Raw genomic sequence first — 6431 nt, 5'->3', positions numbered from 1 at the left:
AAAAAAAAAAAGAAGAAGAAGAAGAAAGAGAGAGAGAGAGAGAAAATCATAAGGGACTGTTATGAACAATTTAATTATATACCAATAAACTGTATAACCAAAGATTTTAACCATATACTCTACCAAGTTTGAATTAAGAAAATATAGAAAGCCTGAAGAGAACAATAACAAGTGAGAATATTGAATCAATAATCAAAGCCTTCCAATAAAGAAAAACCCAAACTCAGATGGCTTTCTGGGTAAATTCTAGGAAACATTTATAAAAGAATTAATATTCTTTCTCCTTAAACTCTTCCAAAAAAAGATAAGGAACACTTCCAAATTCATTCTGTGAGGCCAGCATCACCCTGACACCAAAACCAGACAAAATTACTATACTGAAAAAAAAAAAAAAAAAAAAAAAAGAAAGAAAACTAAAGGACAATAATCCTAATAAACATACATCCAAAAGTTCTCAATAAAATACTACCAAGCTGAATTTAATTGCACATTAAAGGGATCATGCACTATGATAAAAGCAACTTAAGTTTATCATTGGGAGGCAAGGATGGTTCACTATATGCAAATGAACCAATGAGATACAGCATATTAACAAAAGGAAAGAAAAAAACCACATGATCTTCTCAATAGTCAGGAAAAAAATTTAACAAAATTTGCCATTTTTTCATGATTAAAGTTACAACAAAATAAATATAGAAGGAACTTACCTCAAAACAACAAAGATCATATATGAAAAGCCCAAACCTAACATCATAATCAATGGGGAAAGGTCAAAAGCTTTCCCTTCAAGATCCAATACAAGGCAAGGATGTTCATTCTTGCCACTTCTATTCAACATATTACTGGAAGTTCTTGCCAGAATAATTAGACCAAAATAACATCCAAATTGTAAAAGAAGAAGTAAAATTATCTCTGTTTGCAGATGACACAATCAAATACATACAAAACCCTAAAGGAAAAAAAAAAACTGTTGGAACTAATTAACCAATTCAGTAAAGTTGCAGGATAATCGACATACTAAAACACACAAACAGCAAAACTACCTGAAAAGAAAATTAAAAAACAATCTCATTTACAATAACTACAAGCTTAACCAAAACAGAAACACTTATTTGCTGAAAATTATGAAACATTGATGAAGGAAATTGAGTAAGACACAGATAAATGGAAATACATCCTATGTTCATGGATTGGAAGAGTCAATATTGTTAAAATGTTCACATTATCCAAAGTAATCTACAGATTCAGTACAATCTCTATCAAAATCTCACTGGCATTCCGTATAGAAATAGGAAAAATAATACTAAAATTCATATGGAACCACAGTAGACCCCACATAGCCAAGTCAGTCTTGAGCAAGAAAAATGAAGCTGGAGGCACAACACTTCCTGACTTCAAAATATGTTACAAAGTGACATTAATCAAAACAATGTGCTGCTGACATAAAAACAGACATATACACTAATGGAACAGAATAGAGGACCCAGAAATAAATCTATGCCTCTTTAGTCTACTGATCATAGACAAAGGTGCCAAGAACACACAATGGGGAAAGAACAGCCTCTTCCATATGTGGTGGGGGAAAACTGATACAGGCATACTTAATTTTATTGTAGTTTTCTTCACAGATACTGCATTTTTTTTACAAAGTGAAGGTTTGTGGCAACCCTGCATTGACCATGTCTATCAGTGCCATTTTTCCAATGGCAGGTGCTCACTTTTGGGTCTCTGTCACATTTGGGTAATTCTTTTGATATTTAAAATTTTGTTATTATTATATCTATTATGGTGATCTGTGGTCATCGATCTTTCATGTTACTATTGTAATTGCTTTGGGGCACCACAAACTGCACCCATATGAGATGGTGAACTTATTTGACAAGTATTGGGTGTGTTTTGACTGACCCACCAACCAACATTCCCCCTATCTCTCTCTCTCTTCTTGGGTCTATTCCCCAAGACACAAAAATATTGAAATTAGGCCAACTAATAACACTAAAATAGCCTATAATTGTAAAAGTGATAGGAAGTGTTGCACATTTATCTTAAATCAAAAGCTAAAAGCAATTAAGCTTAATGAGGAAGGAATGTGAAAGCTGAGATAGGCTAAAAGCTAGCCCTCTTGCACCAAACAATTAGCAAAGTTGTGAACGCAAAGGAAAAGTTCTTAAAGGATATTAAAGGTGCTACTCCAGTGAACATATGAATAATAAGAGAGCAAAACAGCCTTACTGTTCACAGGAGAAAGTTTAGTGGTCTAGATAGAAGATCAAACCAGCCACAATATGGTATTAAGCCAAAGCCTAATTCAGAGCCAGGCCTTAATTCTCTTCAATTCTGTGAAGGTTAGGAGAGGTGAGGAAGCTGCAGAAGAAAAGTTTGAGACTAGCTAATATAATTGATAAAGCATAAATTTTCAGTGTACACAAAATAGCCTTCTATTGGAAGAAGTTGGCATCTAGGACTTTGATACCTAAATGGAAGTCAACGCCTGGCTTCAAAGTTTCAAAGGACAGGCTGACTCTCTCATTAGGGGCTAATATAGAATGTGACTTTCAATTGAAGCCAATGCTCATAGACCATTCTGAAAATCCTAGGGCCCTTTGAAATTATGCCAAATCAATTCTGCCTGTGCTCTCTAAATATAACAACAAAGCCTGGATGACAACCCATCTTTTTACCGCCTGGTTCACTAAATATTTTAAGCACACTCTTGAGACCTGCTACTCAGGAAAAAGATTCTTTTCAAACTACTGATGGTTATTGACATGCACCCAATTAACCAAGAGTTCTAATGGAGATATACAAGGAAATGAATATTGTTTTTACACCTGGTAACACAGTATCCATTCTGTAGTGTGTGGGGCAAGGAGAAATTTTGAGTATCAAGCCTCATTTTTTAAGAAATATATTTTGTAAGGCTATAGCTGCCATAGATTGCGATTCCACTTATAGATCTGGGCAAAGTACATTGAAAACCTTCTGGAAAGGAATCACCATTCTAGATGCCATTAAGAAAACTCATGATTCATGGGAGGTGAAAATATCAGCATTAGCAGGTGTTTGAAAGAAGTTGACTTCAGCCCTCATGAATGACTTTGAATGGGTCAGGACTTCTGGGTAAGGAGTCACTGAAGATCCGTAGAAATATCAAGAGAACTGGAATTAGAAAAGAGTCTGAAGATGTGACTGAATTGCTGCAATCTCATGATAAAACTTGAATGGAAGAGGGGTTGCTTCTTACGGATGAGCAAACAGTGGTTTCTTATAATGGAATCTACTCCAGGTGAAGATGTGAATATTGTTGAAATGACAACAACAAATTTAGAAAATGACATAACCTTAGTTGATAAAGCAGCAGTAGAGCTTATGATGATTGAGTCCAATTTTGGAAGAAGTTTTCCTGTGGGTAAAATGCTATCAAACAGCATCACATGCCAGAGAGAAATCTTTCACACAGCCTGAAATTTCATATAAACAATTTAACCATGCTAGAAGTATTTCAATCATTTATTTATATAGTTGAAGCACTTGAGAGAGGATAATTACTTGCTAATATTTTATTTTATTAACAAACATTTTTTAATGTTCGTTTTTTTCATAAATAACTTTCATTTACAACATTTCCAAATAATGTTTGTATAGCCCAGCTATTTGATAAATATCCACAAGATGGTGCCATGGTTAACATGTTATCATGGGAATTTAAGAATTAAAAAGTAGAAGTGTTTGATGCATCATTGTATGTGACAAAATTAACATTAATTTTATGCTCTTATAATAATACTTAAGCATTTCAAATTTTTAAATTACTACATTTCACTATCAAAATTTTTTATTATTTGTAAACATGTATTTCCTCATATGGAATATTAAGTAATAAAATGATATGCAAGTTACAAACACAAATATAAATTGGACCTTTTGTGCTTCATAGATTAATGGATATGTTTTTAATGATCTCCTCAATTTTTTAATGCCAGGAATATTATTTTAAAATAATATTCAAATGGCATCTCATTAACTAGTTTCAGTTAAACCTAGTTATTGGCAAGGTCTTTGCTAGCTGTGGAATGGATTGAGTTTCTACTAGATTCATTTGTTGAAGTCCTAACCTCCAATGTGATATTTGGAGATGAGACTTTTGGGAGGCAACTAAAGTTAATGAGTTCTTGATGGTGGGGTTCTCATGATGGAATTAGTACCTTTATAGGAAGAGACACTAGAGAACTCACTTTCTCTCTGTCCACCATGGAGAACATAGCTAGAAGGTAGCCATCTGCTTGCCAGGAGATCCCTTACCAGAAACTGACTGTGCTGGTACACTGATGCCAGACTTCCAGCCTTTGGAACCGTGAGAAGATAAATGTCTGGGTCGGGTGCAGTGGCTTATGCCTGGAATCCCAGCATTTTGGGAGGCTGAGTCAGGAGGATCACTTGAGGCCAGGAGCTTGAGACCAGCCTGGGAAACAGTGAGACCCCTGTCTCTACAAAAAAAAAATTTTTTTTAATTAGCCTGGCATAGTAGTTCGCACCTGTAGTCCCAGCTACTTGAAGTCTGAGGCAGGAAGATTGCTTGAGTCCTAGAGTTCAAGGCTGTTGTGATTGCCACTGCACTCCAGCCTGGACAACAGAGTGAGACCCTTCTCTAAAACAAAGTAACAAAACAAAACAAAAATAACAAGAATGGCACAAAATCTTGTGTATCCCTACTCCAATTCACTACTTGTAAATGTTTTGCCACTTAAAAAAAAATCATCTTTCTCTCTCTCACTCTCTTTCTCTCCCTGCATACACACACATACATACATATTTAGGACATATATTTGTGCATGTATATAAAGAATTTCCTGAGTCATTTGAGACTGAGAGTTATAGAAATAATGTTCCAAAATACTTCTGTTATATTTCGTAAGAATAAGAAAACTCATGCTTATATATTCACAATATAATTAGCATAGGAAATGTAACATCAATACATTAGTATTATCTAATGTACAGTCCATGTTCAATTTTTGCCAATTTTCTAGTAATGTCCCTTATGACATTTATTTCCTTGATTCACAATTTAATCTAGGCTTACCCCTTGAATTTTGTTGCCACAGCTCTTTCATCTCTTTTTAATCTGAAATGATTTTCATCCTTTCTTTGTCTTTCATGATACTGTTATTTTTAAAGTATACAGCCCAGTTGTTTTGCAAAATGTCCCTCAATTTGGATTTGTCTAATGTTTCCTCATGATCAGATTCAGATTATACATTTTTGCCCAAATACTACATGATATGATTTGGCTCTTTGTCCCCACCCAAATCTTATGTCAAATTGTAATTCCCAATGTTGAGGGGTTGGACCTGGTGGGAGGTGATTGGATCATGGGGTGGATTTTCCCCTTGCTGTTCTTGTGATAGTAAGTTAGTTCTCAGGAGATCTGGTTGTTCAAAAATGTGTAGCATTTCCCGCTTCGCTACCTTTCTCCCGTCACCACATGAAGATGTGCTTGCTTCCCTTCCATCATGGCTCACTGCAGCCTCAAACTCCAGGGCTCAAGCAATCTACTTGTTGGTTTCTCTCTATGCAGGCCTTTCCCTGGGGCTACTTGAGTGTTTTTACAACATGGCGACTGGCTTCCCCAAGAGCAAAAGACCAAAGCAAATCTGAGACCAAAAGAGAAGCTGCAATGCCTTGTATCACCTAGCTTTGGAAGTTATACATATTGTTAGTTCCATCATACTCTGGCTGTGGAACATACCAGTCTTGATTCATAGTGAGAGAAGACTCCAAAAGAGCATGAATACCAGGAAGTGGACATCATTGGAGGCCATCATGGAGGCTGTCTACTATACCCTACCTAGCCTTTCCACCTTATTTTCTCCAACCAGTCCTAGGTAGTCAATTATGTCAGTTATTTGTTTGTTTGTCATATGCTTCTCTGTTTTTTATTTTTGTAAAAATAAGGAGGTAGGTGCCTATTCTCTTATTTTTCTTATACAAAAGGTAGCATATTTACTCTTCTTACTTTGTTTTCCCACATTACACTATATCCTCAAAATCCCTCCATTTTGATTCATACAGATCTTCTTTATTCTCTTTTACAGCTGCATACTCTGTGGCTTGGGTGTGCCACAATTTATTCAACTAATCTCCAGTGTATGAATACATAGGTTTGTTTCAGTATTCTGTAATTACAAATAAGGGAGCAACAAATAATCTTGTGAATATGTATCTTCGTATTGTTAGAGATGTGTCATTAGGGCAAATTTAGACATGGGATTGCTAATCAAAGGATAAATGTATACATAACTTGTTAGATATTGCCATATTATCCTGTATAGAAAAGATACTTTTTTTTTCTTTTTTTTTGAGATGGAATCTCACATTATTCCCCAGGCTGCAGTGCAGTGGTGTGATTTTGGCTCACTACAACCTCCACC

The sequence above is a fragment of the Cebus imitator genome, unplaced genomic scaffold (assembly GCF_001604975.1).
Source record: "Cebus imitator isolate Cc_AM_T3 unplaced genomic scaffold, Cebus_imitator-1.0 Scaffold214, whole genome shotgun sequence".
Lineage (NCBI taxonomy): Eukaryota > Metazoa > Chordata > Mammalia > Primates > Cebidae > Cebus > Cebus imitator.
This window is presented reverse-complemented; position numbering follows the sequence as displayed.